A 16,095-nucleotide genomic window follows, 5' to 3' on the forward strand; every position below is an offset into this window, starting at 1 on the left:
AAAAAACCTCAAACCGCCTGTGTGCACCAGCCCATTCATATACATTAGCCACGCGGATTAACAGGCGGATGCGGCCGGCGGATCCGCTCAGTGTGCATTGGGCCTAACACCCACATAACCCATATCCTGTATTAACTATCCTTTAGGCCTCTTTCACAGTGGGACGTTGCGTTTGATGCTACGTTAAAGTCGCACAACGTGCCCCTAACACAGCGCATGTAGGTTATGAAATTGGACGTTATTTTGCACTGCGTTATGTATCTCTTGGTGCACCGTTTTCGTCGCATACTGATGGAACAAAAAAGGCGCATGCGTTACATTTAAAAAAAAACAACAAAAAACATTACTGAGCATGTGCAACACACATAACGCAGAAAATACATTGCTAAACACACAGCATGCAGCACTTATTAAATAATGCTACACGTTACACACAACGCAACGTGTGCACTGTGAATGTCGCACAGACTTTGTATTGCTGTGCGTTAGTCTGCGTTATACATTTTTATAACGTGCGACTTAAACGTCCCACTGTGAAAGAGGCCTTAGAGTAGACTTTCTCAGTCAGAGTTCTTTGTGACCCCAGGGCTTCTTGAGAACTTTGCAGAGGTTCACTAGAATTTTCCAATGAAAGTAGTTTTAGCTGGCAGAGTCAAAAGTAGCAGCTTCTTTCCACGGTTCCCTTTATACTCAATGCAGCCTTAGGTTTCAATGCCCTGAGGGGAGTAAAGGCTTACAATCTGAAGGGGGTGAGGTAATAATGAGGTTGTTATAGTAAAAAGTGTTTGGCTATACCCTTTTAACCGCTTTCGGATGGCAGTGATTGAAATATACGCCATTTGGAGGCTGTTGTTCCTGCCAGGGCATAGATTTCACTCACTGCTGCCACGCGCTCTTGCTGCTATCGTCACTCCCGCCGATCGCATCGATCTCCCTGCGCTGTTGGCTCACATTGATCACAGGGTCAGGAGCCAATGAAATCCGCTCTTGACCATCTCACAGCATTCTGCTGTCATAGAGATGGCAGAGTGAGTGCGCTGAGGCGACAGGTGAATGGCAGTAGCAGCTATTCAGAGTGGTGATTCGTCGGTATGCAACAGTTTCTGGTACCAGCGGTCTCTGGTACTGAAGGGGTTAAATATATACTTGCTATACTTCACAGTGAGTAACTTGGAAAGCTTCATTGCATGGTTCAGCTGTTCCTGATATGGGCTTGAATGATATGTACAAACATACGTATGGTTGCGCCATCGGTAAGCTGGGCGCAGGGTGAACAGAAAGACTGCTTACCCCGCTACCACTCAAATCCCCGGCGGTGCTAAATAATTTCCCTCCTCCGTGTTGCTACATGTAATTCCATGGAAGGGCTGCCTGTCTAGCACTGGTAGCAAGAGCTAACGAGCCAGCGGGCTGGTGCAGGAGAGCAGCTGACAGGCGGTGAATTTATATAGTTATTATTTATATTTATATCCATCTATGTAACTAATATTAGAAGTGCGGAAGTTTGGATGTTTGTTACTCAATCATGCAACGACTGAACAGATTTGAATGAAATTTGGCGCACACATAGTACATTACCTGGAATAACATATAGAAAACTTTTTATCCCCATAACCAAAAAGTGAGCGGAGACAAATACAAATTTCACTGTGAAAATGTAAACTGCAGCCATTCTTACACTGTTAATAGAGTTGGGCCGAACGGTTCGCCGGCGAACGGGGTTCGCGCGAACTTAGGTGGTTCGCGTGCGGGTACCGCACGCGAACCTTTTGCGGAAGAAGTTCGGTTCGCCCCATAATGCACCTGAGGGTCAACTTTGACCCTCTACATCACAGTCAGCAGGCCCAGTGTAGCCAATTAGGCTACACTAGCCCCTGGAGCCCCACCCCCCCTTATATAAGGCAGGCAGCGGCGGCCATTACGGCCACTCGTGTGCCTGCATTAGTCAGAGTAGGGCGAGCTGCTGCAGACTGTCTCTCAGGGAAAGATTAGTTAGGCTTAACTTCTTCCTGGCTGCATACCTGTTCTGTTCAGTGAGCCCTCAGCCCACTGCATACCTGTACTGTGATCCTGCCACTGCATAGCTGTTCAGTGATCCTGCCACAGCATACCTGTTCTGTTCAGTGAGCCCTCAGCCCACTGCATACCTGTACTGTGATCCTGCCACTGCATAGCTGTTCAGTGATCCTGCCACAGCATACCTGTTCTGTTCAGTGAGCCCTCAGCCCACTGCATACCTGTACTGTGATCCTGCCACTGCATACCTGTTCAGTGATCCTGCCACAGCATACCTGTTCTGTTCAGTGAGCTCTCAGCCCACTGCATACCTGTACTGTGATCCTGCCACTGCATACCTGTTCAGTGATCCTGCCACAGTATACCTGTTCTGTTCAGTGAGCCCTCAGCCCACTGCATACCTGTACTGTGATCCTGCCACTGCATACCTGTTCAGTGATCCTGCCACAGCATACCTGTTCTGTTCAGTGAGCCCTCAGCCCACTGCATACCTGTACTGTGATCCTGCCACTGCATAGCTGTTCAGTGATCCTGCCACAGCATACCTGTTCTGTTCAGTGAGCCCTCAGCCCACTGCATACCTGTACTGTGATCCTGCCACTGCATAGCTGTTCAGTGATCCTGCCACAGCATACCTGTTCTGTTCAGTGAGCCCCCAGCCCACTGCATACCTGTACTGTGATCCTGCCACTGCATACCTGTTCAGTGATCCTGCCACAGCATACCTGTTCTGTTCAGTGAGCCCTCAGCCCACTGCATACCTGTACTGTGATCCTGCCACTGCATACCTGTTCAGTGATCCTGCCACAGCATACCTGTTCTGTTCAGTGAGCCCTCAGCCCACTGCATACCTGTACTGTGATCCTGCCACTGCATAGCTGTTCAGTGATCCTGCCACAGCATACCTGTTCTGTTCAGTGAGCCCTCAGCCCACTGCATACCTGTACTGTGATCCTGCCACTGCATAGCTGTTCAGTGATCCTGCCACAGCATACCTGTTCTGTTCAGTGAGCCCTCAGCCCACTGCATACCTGTACTGTGATCCTGCCACTGCATACCTGTTCAGTGATCCTGCCACAGCATACCTGTTCTGTTCAGTGAGCTTTCAGCCCACTGCATACCTGTACTGTGATCCTGCCACTGCATAGCTGTTCAGTGATCCTGCCACAGCATACCTGTTCTGTTCAGTGAGCCCTCAGCCCACTGCATACCTGTACTGTGATCCTGCCACTGCATACCTGTTCAGTGATCCTGCCACAGCATACCTGTTCTGTTCAGTGAGCTCTCAGCCCACTGCATACCTGTACTGTGATCCTGCCACTGCATAGCTGTTCAGTGATCCTGCCACAGCATACCTGTTCTGTTCAGTGAGCCCTCAGCCCACTGCATACCTGTACTGTGATCCTGCCACTGCATAGCTGTTCAGTGATCCTGCCACAGCATACCTGTTCTGTTCAGTGAGCCCTCAGCCCACTGCATACCTGTACTGTGATCCTGCCACTGCATACCTGTTCAGTGATCCTGCCACTGTATACCTGTTCTGTGAACCCGCCACTGTATACCTGTTCTGTTCAGTGGACCCGCCACTGTATACCTGTTCTGTGAACCCGCCACTGTATACCTGTTCTGTTCAGTGGACCCGCCACTGTATACCTGTTCTGTGAACCCGCCACTGTATACCTGTTCTGTTCAGTGGACCTGCCACTGTATACCTGTTTAGTGAACACGCCACTGCATACCTGTTGTGTTCAGTGAACCTGCCACTGCATACCTGTTCTGTGAACCCGCCACTGTATACCTGTTCTGTTCAGTGGACCCGCCACTGTATACCTGTTCTGTGAACCCGCCACTGTATACCTGTTCTGTTCAGTGGACCTGCCACTGTATACCTGTTTAGTGAACACGCCACTGCATACCTGTTGTGTTCAGTGAACCTGCCACTGCATACCTGTTCTGTGAACCCGCCACTGTATACCTGTTCTGTTCAGTGGACCCGCCACTGTATACCTGTTCTGTGAACCCGCCACTGTATACCTGTTCTGTTCAGTGGACCCGCCACTGTATACCTGTTCTGTGAACCCACCACTGTATACCTGTTCTGTTCAGTGGACCTGCCACTGTATACCTGTTTAGTGAACACGCCACTGCATACCTGTTGTGTTCAGTGAACCTGCCACTGCATACCTGTTCTGTGAACCCGCCACTGTATACCTGTTCTGTTCAGTGGACCCGCCACTGTATACCTGTTCTGTTCAGTGGACCTGCCACTGTATACCTGTTCTGTTCAGTGGACCTGCCACTGTATACCTGTTTAGTGAACACGCCACTGCATACCTGTTGTGTTCAGTGAACCCGCCACTGTATACCTGTACTGTTCAGTGAACCCACCGCATCAGTGCGCATACCTGTGCAGTTAAGTGAACCCACCTACCTACGTGAGTGCACGCAGTGTGATATACCACTCCGTGCATACCCGATATGGACAAAACAGGTAGAGGAAGAGGAAGAGGTAGTGGCAGAGGCAGAGGAAGGCCACCCGGCAGGTCTGCGCGAGGTCGTGTAAATGTAATTTCGTGTGGACCTGGCCCACAGTACAGTGCTCGGAAGAAGGCACGTCCCATCACCTCCCAAGATTGTCAGGACGTGGTTGAGTATTTAGCGACACAGAACACCTCATCTTGCTCAGCCACCAGCGCTACTACTAGCACCACTTCCGCTGCATTTGACACTTCGCAAGAATTATTTAGTGGTGGTGAAATCACTGATGCACAGCCATTGTTACAGCCAGATGAATTTTCACCAGCTCATATGTCTGCGTTACGCGACAACACTATGGATGTAACGTGTAAGGAGGATGAAGGACCTACACATTTGGATTTTTCTGAGGCAAGCGAAGCTGGGCAGGATGATTACGATGATGACGATGATAGGGATCCTCTGTATGTTCCCAATAGAGGAGATGAAGAGGGGGACAGTTCAGAGGGGGAGTCAGAGAGTAGTAGGAGGATAGAAGTTGCTGAAAGAAGCTGGGGCAGCTCTTCGTCAGAAACAGCTGGTGGCAGAGTCCGGCACCATGTATCGCCAGATTCGCCACCTATGTACAGCCAGCCAACTTGCCCTTCAGCATCAGCTGCTGAGGTCCCCATAGTGCCCACATCCCAGGGTGGCTCAGCGGTGTGGAAATTTTTTAATGTGTGTGCCTCAGATCGGACCAAAGCCATCTGTTCGCTCTGCCAACAAAAATTGAGCCGTGGAAAGGCCAACACTCACGTAGGGACAAGTGCCTTACGAAGGCACCTGCAGAAAAGGCACAAACAGCAATGGGATGGCCACCTGAGCAAAAGCAGCAGCAGCACACAAAAGCAAAGTCACCCTCCTTCTCCTCTTCCTCCTTCAGGTGCATCATCTGCTTATGCCGCTCTCTCCCTTGCACCTTCACAGGCACCCTCCTCCACTCCGCCTCTGCCCTTGAGCGGTTCCTGCTCCTCTGCCCACAGCAGCAGTCAGGTGTCCGTGAAGGAAATGTTTGAGCGGAAGAAGCCACTTTTGGCCAGTCACCCCCTTGCCCGGCGTCTGACAGCTGGCGTGGCGGAACTGTTAGCTCGCCAGCTGTTACCATACCGGCTGGTGGACTCTGAGGCCTTCCGTAAATTTGTGGCCATCGGAACACCGCAGTGGAAGATGCCAGGCCGCACTTATTTTTCCAGAAAGGCCATACCCCAACTGCACCGTGAAGTTGAGAGGCAAGTGGTGTCATCTCTTGCGAAGAGCGTTGGGTCAAGGGTACACCTGACCACGGATGCCTGGTCTGCCAAGCACGGGCAGGGCCGCTACATTACCTACACAGCCCATTGGGTGAACCTGGTGGTGAACGATGGCAAGCAGAAAGCGGCGGACCAAATTGTGACACCTCCACGGCTTGCAGGCAGGCCTCCTGCCACCTCCTCTCCTCCTGCTACATGCTCTTCGCTGTCCTCCTCCTCCTCCTTGGCTGAGTGGCAGTTCTCCTCTCCAGCTACACAGCCCCAGCTCCGCAGGGCCTATGCTGCATGCCAGGTACGACGGTGTCACGCCATCTTAGACATGGCTTGTCTCAAAGCGGAGAGTCACACTGGAGCAGCTCTCCTGGCTGCTCTTAAGAAACAGGTGGATGAGTGGCTGACCCCGCACCACCTGGAGATAGGCAACGTGGTGTGCGACAACGGCAGCAATCTGCTTGCCGCTTTGCATATGGGGAAGCTGACACACATACCCTGCATGGCACATGTCATGAATCTGGTGGTTCAAAGATTTGTGGCAAAGTACCCTGGCTTAGCGGATGTCCTGAAGCAGGCCAGGAAGTTCTGTGGGCATTTGAGGCGCTCTTACACAGCCATGGCACGATTTGCAGAAATTCAGCGTAAAAACAACATGCCGGTGAGACGCCTCATTTGCGATAGCCCCACTCGCTGGAACTCGACCCTCCTCATGTTCTCCCGCCTGCTAGAACAGAAGAAAGCCGTCACCCAGTACCTCTACAACTGGAGTAGAACGAAACAGTCTGGGAAGATGGGGATGTTCTGGCCCGACAACTGGACAATGATGAAAAATGCATGCAGGCTCATGCGGCCGTTTGAGGAGGTGACCAACCTGGTGAGCCGCAGTGAGGGCACCATCAGCGACTTAATTCCCTACGCGTACTTCTTGGAGCGTGCTGTGCGTAGAGTGGCGGATGAAGCTGCGAATGAGCGTGACCAGGAACCGTTACGGCAGGAACAGGCATGGGACCAATTTTCATCAGACCCAGCTGTTTCCTCAACACCTGCGGCAGCACAGAGGGGGGAGGAGGAGGAAGAAGAGAGGTCATGTGCAGAAGATGAGTCAGACTCAGAGGATGATGAGCAAGGTGTTTCTTTGGGGGAGGAGGAGGAGGAGGAGGGGACAGTGGCAGGAGAACAACCGCAGCAGGCGTCGCAGGGGGCTTGTGCTGCGCAACCTTCCCGTGGTATTGTTCGCGGCTGGGGGGAGGAGGTTGACTTACCTGACGTCACTGAGGAAGAGCAAGAGGAGATGGAGGGTACTGGATCCGACTTTGTGCAGATGTCGTCTTTTATGCTGTCCTGCCTGTTGAGGGACCCCCGTATAAAAAACCTCAAGGGGAATGAGCTGTACTGGGTGGCCACACTACTAGACCCTCGGTACAGGCACAAAGTGGCGGACCTGTTACCAACTCACCGGAAGGTGGAAAGGATGCAGCACATGCAGAACCAGCTGTCAACTATGCTTTACAATGCCTTTAAGGGTGATGTGACGGCACAACGCCAGCAAGGTACCACTGCCACTAATCCTCCTCCCGTGTCCACGCAGTCAAAGACAGGACGCTCCAGCGATCTCATGGTGATGTCGGACATGCGGACGTTCTTTAGTCCAACGCCTCGCCGTAGCCCTTCCGGATCCACCCTCCACCAACGCCTGGAACGGCAGGTAGCCGACTACCTGGCCTTAAGTGTGGATGTAGACACTGCTGTGAACAGCGATGAGGAACCCTTGAACTACTGGGTGCGCAGGCTTGACCTGTGGCCAGAGCTGTCCCAATTTGCCATCCAACTTCTCTCCTGCCCTGCCGCAAGCGTCCTCTCAGAAAGGACCTTCAGCGCAGCTGGAGGCATTGTCACAGAGAAGAGAAGTCGCCTAAGTCACAAAAGTGTTAAGTACCTCACCTTTATAAAAATGAATGAGGCATGGATCCCGGAGGGCTGCTGCCCGCCCCAAGACTAAGTCAGTCCCCGCACATACAGCATCTCTGCCTGCACGCCGTGTGACTGGCTGCCTGGCCTGCCCCAAGAAGACTAAGTCGCTCCCAGTCCCTCCACACAGCATGTCTGCCTGCAGGCCGCTTCACTACCTTCTCCGCCACCACCAACAGGGTCCGGGACTCCAGGCGGATTGCTGAATTTTTTAGGCCGCTGCTAGCAGCGGCCGCTGTAATAATTTTTCGGGTGCGTGTACATGACTGCCTAATTTTTCTGGCTGCACTGCGGGCAGCTGCAACAACAAAAGAAAAGGCATGAACATGCGCCCATTCCCCTTCGTGATCATTACCTTGCCGTGGTGAAGGGGCTTGCGTATCACAATGGAGCAATGACCGGCGCCTAGATGAGTGTCTCGGGGGGCACACCCACGATAATAAGGTCGTTGCCTCATTGTGGTCAGACCAAATTTGATCAGCTGGACAGTCACTGTTCTGTCATTCAGCTACATCAGCCAGGTGACTGACCATATGGGCTGTAAAGCCACCAAAACCTGCACTCTCGCCATGGTGCGCACCAGTCCAGCACGGCCGTCACTACACAAACAGCTGTTTGCGGTGCGTTACACGATGAGTTTGGTGCGTCAGTGTGAAGCAGTACCTTAATTACACTACCTGATTGATGTATACACATGCAAGATGTTTGAAAGCACTTTAGGCCTGTCATTTAACATTCAATGTGATTTCTGCCCTTAAAACGCTGCTTTGCGTCAAATCCAGATTTTTCCCGGGGACTTTTGGCATGTATCCCACTCCGCCATCCCCCCCTCCAGGTGTTAGACCCCTTGAAACATCTTTTCCATCACTTTTGTGGCCAGCATAATTAATTTTTTTTTTCAAAGTTCGCATCCCCATTGAAGTCTATTGCGGTTCGCGAACTTTAACGCGAACCGAACCTTTCGCGAAAGTTCGCGAACCCGGTTCGCGAACCGAAAATCGGAGGTTCGGCCCAACTCTAACTGTTAATAGCAGGGTTCTCAAACTTCGCACAGCTGGTTACTGGGTGACTGGGGTTAATATTCATAAAAGTGGGTGGAGCTTACAAAAGCCAATCAAAATTCACCTATTGATTTTCAAGGGGAATATATAATTGCTGCCATTCTTGCACTGTCAATGGTACAAGCTTAAAACCTGGTATAGTTGGCCATTTGGGTGACCGGGGTTCAAATTCAGAAAATGGGGTGGAGCCACAAATAGCCAATCAGATTTGTTTAATTTCAATGCAAATTATTGATGTCAAAGACCGCAAAGCTCACATACTTGGTCATTGAGTAATTGTGTGTTAGGGTTAGAAAAAGTGGGTGCAGCAAACACCAGCCAAATACATACCCGGGCAACGCCGGACCATGATATGTATGTATGTATGTATATATGTGTGTGTGTATGTATACAGTGGCTTGCAAAAGTATTCGGCCCCCTTGAAGTTTTCCACATTTTGTCACATTACTGCCACAAACATGCATCAATTTTATGGAATTCCACGTGAAAGACCAACACAAAGTGGTGTACACGTGAGAAGTGGAACGAAAATCATACATGATTCCAAACATTTTTTACAAATACATAAATGCAAAGTGGGGTGTGCATAATTATTCAGCCCCCCGAGTCAATACTTTGTAGAACCACCTTTTGCTGCAATTACAGCTGCCAGTCTTTTAGGGTATGTCTCTACCAGCTTTGCACATCTAGAGACTGAAATCCTTGCCCATTCTTCTTTGCAAAACAGCTCCAGCTCAGTCAGATTAGATGGACAGCGTTTGTGAACAGCAGTTTTCAGATCTTGCCCCAAATTCTCGATTGGATTTAGATCTGGACTTTGGCTGGGCCATTCTAACACATAGATATGTTTTGTTTTAAACCATTCCATTGTTGCCCTGGCTTTATGTTTAGGGTCGTTGTCCTGATGGAAGGTGAACCTCCAACCCAGTCTCAAGTCTTTTGCAGACTCCAAGAGGTTTTCTTCCAAGATTGCCCTGTATTTGGCTCCATCCATCCTCCCAGCAACTCTGACCAGCTTCCCTGTCCCTGCTGAAGTGAAGCACCCCCAGAGTATGATGCTGCCACCACCATATTTGTCAGTGGGGATGGTGTGTTCAGAGTGATGTGCAGTGTTAGTTTTCCGCCACACATAGCATTTTGGCCAAAAAGTTCCATTTTGGTCTCATCTGACCAGAGAGCCTTCTTCCACATGTTTGCTGTGTCTCCCCCATGGCTTGTGGCAAACTGCAAACTGGCGCCATTTTTAACAGACCCCCAAAGTTGGCCTATATGGAAGAGTGGCAAGAAGAAAGCCATTGTTAACAGAAAAGCATAAGAAGTCCCTTCTTATGCTTTTCTGTTAACAATGGCTTTCTTCTTGCCACTCTTCCATATAGGCCAACTTTGGGGGTCTGTTAAAAATGGCGCCAGTTATCGTAGTTAAACAACGGCGCCCCATAGAGAACCACTATCGCTAGTTATTTTTCGTTTTTGACAGCTAAAAAACGGCGCCGGCTTTAAAAACGATATTTATCGTTTATATTTATATTGCTCCCAAACGATATTTTTCGTTTTAACCCTTGCTTTGTTGCCGTTTGGAAAATATCTGCTCGCCGGCTTTAATGTTTAATAGCAAAGCCCCCTTAAAAGCTAAAAACACCAAATTTGCAGGGAATGTTAAGAAGAAAATTGTGAACAAGAGGAAACATTTTTTTTTCAAAAAGACCTTATAGTTTTTGAGAAAATCGATTTTGAATATTCTTCTTCTGACCGTGGGAAAATTAAACGCCCGCCGACTTTAGCGGTTAATAGCAAAGCCCCTTTAAATGCCAGAAACACTAAATGTGTAGGGGATGTTAAGAAGAATAGTGGGAACACGAAGAAAAAAAATTGTTCAAAAAGACCTTATAGTTTTTGAGAAAATCGATTTTAAATCTTCAAAGAGGAAAATGTATCTATTTAAATCGCGTACTGACATTTCCCCGGCGGAAACAATTCCCGCCGACTTTAGCAGTTAATAGCAAAGTCCCCTTAAATCCTAGCAACACCAAATTTGCAGGATATGTTCAAAAGATACTGGGAAACAATATTAAAAAAAAAAATGAAAAATTTTATTTCTTTTTTTTTTTTTATTTAAAATTTGGGGTTATGTTCAGAGTGTGGGAAATTTTTTGAAAAAAATGACGTGGGGTCCTCCCTCCCGAGCCTCTGTAACCCCTTGTCTCCCATGCAGGCTGGGATAGCCAGAATGCGGAGCCCCGGCTGACTGGGGCTTCGCACCCTGAGCTATACCAGCCCGCAAAGTCCATGGTATGGGGGGGGGGGGCTTCGGGGGGGGGGGGGGGGGTAGGGGCGGCCAAGCCTTCCCCTCCCCCCGGAGCCCTTGTCCAATCCATGGACAAGGGGCTCTTCCCCACCTCCGGTGCCCCAGGAGGAGGTGGGGGCGACGACTCCCTGGGGGGGGTTCATGGTGGCATCTGGGAGTCCCCTTTAAGAAGGGGAACCCAGATGCCTGCCCCCTCCCAGGAGAAATGAGTATAGGGGTGCAAAGTACCCCTTACCCATTTCCATAAAGGGTTAAACGAAATAAAAACACAACAACGAGAAAAGTCCTTTAATGTTCTAAATTAACCAGAAATACTTACCTGCACCTTTAAGAAAAAATTGCCACGCCAATTAGGTCCCACGACAGTATCCTCCATCTTGCGATCTTCAAAAATACTTACCTGTACCTTTAAGAAAAAAATCCCACGTCAATTAGGTCCCACGACAGTGTCCTCCATCTTGCGACCTTCTGTTACATCTTGATTGAAGATCTCCGCCGCCCCGACGCCACACACGCCGCCTCCGCCGCACTGCTCTCAGCTATACTTAGTATAGCTAAGAGCAAAAAGCATCTTTAAATTTTAGCTCCAATGGTCCCCATTGGTTCCTTAACAGACCAATGGGGATCAGGAGGATCCCCATTGGTCGATAAGGAACCAATGGGGAGCCTACATACCATGGCAGTACTAGCAGGCCTCAAGCAGACCAACTTCAAGAGATCCACAAATAAACAGTCCCAAAAATGGTTTGACAGTGAATGCAAGGCTCTACGTAATTCGCTAAGGGCAGCCTCTAACCAAAAACACAGAGACCCCAACAACCGGGACCTAAGGGAAGCCCATGATCACCTACAGAGACAATACAAAGACACCCTCAGGCGGAAAAACAGAGCCACATCTCCCACAAACTCCAACAGCTGGAGGACTCCCTCCAAGACAACTCATTCTGGGAGACCTGGAACCATATTGGGACAAAGCCTAAAAAAAGCCCTCTTCATATCCAAAATGGCCACATCTGGCTCCACTACTTCAGGAACCTCTACAAAGACATCCCAGAAAACGCCCAAACCCCGGAACAGAAACAAATAGCTGCAAAACTGAAGGACATGGAGGAGACAATCAAGGACTTTCAGAACCCTCTGGATACACCAATCACGGTGCAGGAAATAAGAGAAAGAACAAAGCTGATAAAATGTAAGAAGGCTAGCGGTACCGATGACATCCTGCCAGAGATGATCAAATACAGCCCCCCGGACATACATGAGGCACTCGCAAGACTATTCAACCTTATCCTGAGTGCAGGCTCTTTTCCTCAGGCCTGGAGTGAAGGCCTCATAACACCCCTCTACAAGAATGGAGACAGATATGATCCAGCAAACTACAGAGGAATCTGTGTCAGCAGCACACTGGGGAAACTGTTTAACAGCATCAGCAATAAAAGGATCCTCTCCTTCCTCACACAGCAGGACGTACTCAGCAAAAGCCAAGCCGGGTTCATGCCAAACCACCGCACAACCGACCACATCTACACACTGCACAGCCTCATCAAGACCCATGTCCACAGCTCACGTGGCAAAATACACGCTTGCTTTGTTGATTTTAAGAAGGCGTTTGACTCGGTGTGGCACCCAGGCCTTTTCCTAAAACTCCTAGAGAGTGGAATAGGAGGAAAAACCTATGATGTCATCAAGCGTTCATATATTGGGAACCAATGCAGTGTGAAAGTAGATGGGAAGAGAAGTGCGTTCTTCAAGCAGGGTCGAGGAGTCAGGCAGGGCTGCAGTCTGAGCCCAACGCTCTTTAACATATACATTAACCAACTGGCTGTAGCCCTGGAATCCTCCCCAGCTCCAGGCCTCCTCCTGCATGACCATGAGGTGAAGTTCCTGCTGTATGCAGACGACCTTGTGCTGCTCTCCCCAACAGAGAAAGGACTACAGGACAGCCTGTCAGTATTGGAGACTTTCTGTACCACATGGGCACTACCTATCAACCCAAAGAAGACAAAAGTGATGGTGTTCCAGAGGAACAATGGAAATAAAACCCCCACCTCCTCATTTATATTAAATGGCTCCCCACTGGTGTCCACTAACAGCTACACCTACCTGGGGCTGGAGATCAACCAATCAGGAAGCTTTAAACCAGCAGTACAGGCCCTGAAAGACAAAGCCTGCAGAACATTTTATGCCATCAGAAGACAGCTTTACCACCTAAAACCACCAGTGAGAGTGTGGGCAAAGATATTCGACAGCATCATTACCCTAATCCTGCTCTATAGCAGTGAGGTATGGGGCCCAGTCACCTACCCAGACAAATTAAAATGGGACTCCAGCCCAACAGAAATCTTCCATCTAGAGTTCTGCAAGTATCTCCTCCAAGTCCATCGAAGCACTTCAAACTCAGCTTGCCGGGCAGAGCTAGGCAGGTTCCCACTATGGCTTACCATCCAGCAGAGGGCACTCTCATACTGGGCGCATATACAGAGCAGCAACCCCAGCACTTACCACCATAAAGCCTCACTGAGCCAGGAGGGTGAGGCCATACCACGTGCTCTCAAGCAAAGCATCAGCTGCCAGCCCAGCCAAGGCCAGCAACTCAGGCTGACAAAAGCCCAAATAAAACGGACTATAGAAAGCTGCAAGGAACGATACATAGAGGAATGGAGAAGTGACATAAAGAATTCCAAGAAACTCGCTGTCTATCAATCACTACAGAGGGAGTACACAATGGCTCCATACCTGGAGAGGCTACACCACCACAAAGACAGACAGACCCTGAGCCTGTACCGTCTGAGCGCCCACAGCCTGGAGGTAGAGAAAGGGCGGCACAGACAGACATGGAAGCCCCGGGAGGAGAGACTGTGCAGACATTGCGACCAGGAGGTCTTGGAGGATGAGGCCCACTTCCTGCTACACTGCAGCAAATACGCACCTGTGAGGACCGCCCACTTTCAGAGACTCTCCAACCACATTCAGGATTTTACCTCCACAGATGAGGAGAGGAAACTCTACATCCTACTGGGGGAAGAGGAAACAACCGTGCAAATAGCTGCCCGATATGTCACAGCCTGCCACCAACTGAGAGGAACATGATACCACATGGACTGTATTCCCCCAATACCCCCTATGGACTGTATAGCCCAGTCCCCCATGCTGTCCCTTACATCATCCACACACCTATGGACTATATACCCCAACCCCCTATATCCTTCCCTTATTCCCACAATCCCCTCTCCCCATGTTAATGTTTTGCTTTGGCAATGCTAAATGTATTTGGTCCTGCCAATAAAGCCTTTTTGGATTGGATTGCATTGGCCTTGGAGCCAAAATTTAAAGATGCTTTTTGTTCTCAGCTATACTAAGTATAGCTGAGAGTGCATCTATATAGACGCATTAGCGCTAGCTGCCGCTGCCCTCCCTGCCTCTCTCACACCTGTCACCCTCACCCATGCTGGCACCCATGGGTGCATTGGGTGCCAGCATGGGTGAGGGTGACAGGTGGGGGGAGGCAGGGAGGGCAACGGCAGCTAGCGCTAATGCGTCTATATAGACGCACTCTCAGCTATACTTAGTATAGCTTAGAGCAGTGCGGCGGAGGCGGCGTGTGTGGCGTCGGGGCGGCGGAGATCTTCAATCAAGGTGTATCAGAAGATTGCAAGATAGAGGATACGGTCGTGGGACCTGATTGGCGTGGGATTTTTTTCTTAAAGGTACAGGTAAGTATTTGTGGTTAATTTAGAACATTAAAGGACTTTTCTCGTTGTTGCGTTTTTATTTCATTTAACCCTTTGTGGAAATGGGTAAGAGGTACTTTGTACCCCTATACTCATTTCTCCTGGGAGGGGAGTGGGCATCTGGGGGTCCCCTTCTTAAAGGGGACTCCCAGATGCCACCATGAACACCCCCCCCAGGGAGTCATCGCCCCCGCCTACACCTGGGGCAAGGGAGGCGGGGAAGAGCCCCTTGTCCATGGATTGGACAAGGGGCTTCGGGGGGGGGGGGGCTTGGTTAAAGAGGCTCGGGAGGGGGGACCCCACATCATTTTTTTTTTTTTAAATTGCTATCAATTTTTTTTTGGATGTTCTGAGTGTGGGAAATAAATGTAAATAAAAACGACGTGGGGTCCCCTCTCCCGAGCCTCTGTAACCCCTTGTCTCCCATGCAGGCTGGGATAGCCAGTATGCGGAGCCCCGGCCAACTGGGGCTCCGCACCCTGAGCTATACCAGCAAGCATGGTCCATGGTAACAGGGGGCTCCGGGGGGGAGGGGCGTCCAAGCCTCCCCCTCCCCCCCAGAGCCCCTTGTCCAATCCATGGACAAGGGGCTCTTCCTCGCCTCCCTTGCCCCAGGTGGAGGCGGGGGCGACGACAACTCCCTGGGGGGGGGGGGGTTCATGGTGGCATCTGGGAGTCCCCTTTAAGAAGGGGACCCCCAGATGCCTGCCCCCCTCCCAGGAGAAATGAGTATAGGGGTACAATGTACCCCTTACCCATTTCCACAAAGGGTTAAATGAAAAAAAAAACGCAACAACGAGAAAAGTCCTTTAATGTTCTAAATTAACCACAAATACTTACCTGTACCTTTAAGAAAAAAATCCCACGCCAATCAGGTCCCACGACCGTATCCTCTATCTTGCGATCTTCTGATACATCTTGATTGAAGATCTCCGCCGCCCCGACGCCACACACGCCGCCTCCGCCGCACTGCTCTCAGCTATTGTTGCGTTTTTATTTCATTTAACCCTTTGTGGAAATGGGTAAGGGGTACCTTGTACCCCTATACTCATTTCTCCTGGGAGGGGGGTGGGCATCTGGGGGTCCCTTTTTTAAAGGGGACTCCCAGATGCCACCATGAACCCCCCCCAGGGAGTCGTCGCCCCCACCTCCTCCTGGGGCACCGGAGGTGGGGAAGAGCCCCTTGTCCATGGATTGGACAAGGGCTCCGGGGGGGAGGGGAAGACTTGGCCGCCCCTCCCCCCCGAAGCCCCCCC

Source organism: Hyperolius riggenbachi, chromosome 9, assembly GCF_040937935.1.
Source record: "Hyperolius riggenbachi isolate aHypRig1 chromosome 9, aHypRig1.pri, whole genome shotgun sequence".
Lineage (NCBI taxonomy): Eukaryota > Metazoa > Chordata > Amphibia > Anura > Hyperoliidae > Hyperolius > Hyperolius riggenbachi.